We start from the raw sequence: 940 nt of genomic DNA on the forward strand, positions 1-940 counted from the left end.
AATAAGAGTGTCAATTGTGTGTGAATATTATAGCTCTTACTATTATGTCTTTTAAGACTACAATAGATTTGAGTCCTTACTTCTTTGTGATTTGAGAACTCAAAGATATTGTTCTTATTAGAAATAATGGTATTGATGTTATTGAGAAAGGGAAAACTTGGCCTATGGCCATTGGTATTGGTTAAAAGTGTTTTGAAACAGAACGGTTATTTTCATGAAGAATCAGAGGGGCTCTGGTTGTTCCTTGTAAGGAACCAGAGGGGCTCTGATTGACTCTCATAATAGAACCAGAGGATTCTGGATATTGATTTAAAGTTATGAAAWWTYTTTTATGATTTTATTAGTTTGGAAAATAAGCTTTATATCTTTGGAGAAGCAAGCTTAGTGCTTTGATTCATTGTTTTAAAATGAATATTTTCATGAGGAACCAGAGGAGCTCTRGTTGGTTCTCATTATTGGGCCAGAGGATTTTGGTTATTGATTTGGAGGATGAACAAGTCTTTACTATATATGTTAAGTGGATTAAAGGTTTTGTATTTATTTGTTAAGAACTTTYGTGTCAAAATCATRTTTTTAAAGTTTTAAGAAAAGAATTTTATACTTWRAGTCTTTTTATAAAAAATAGACCAGAGGAGCTCTGGTTGACTTACACGTTGAAYCARAGGGGCTCTGGTTGGTCTTGTCTTTTGAACCAGAAGCTCTGGTTAGTTCAACCAGAGGCTCTGGTYGAATATGAGCTATTTACAATTGTTCTTTTTATGAAAAAGGTTATCTTATTGGTTGAAGGTTTATCTAAAGACCATTTTTGAGAAATTATAYGAGTAAGAGKTGCTGGTTAGTACAACCAGAGGTTCTGGTCATGAAGACCAGAAGCTCTGGAAGAGAGACTAGAGAGGCTCTGGTCCTGTGTTGAAATATTTTCTAAGTGTGGTTTAGAACC

The sequence above is a fragment of the Cynara cardunculus genome, assembly GCF_001531365.2.
Source record: "Cynara cardunculus var. scolymus isolate 2C chromosome LG 2, CcrdV1, whole genome shotgun sequence".
Taxonomy (NCBI): Eukaryota; Viridiplantae; Streptophyta; class Magnoliopsida; order Asterales; family Asteraceae; genus Cynara; species Cynara cardunculus.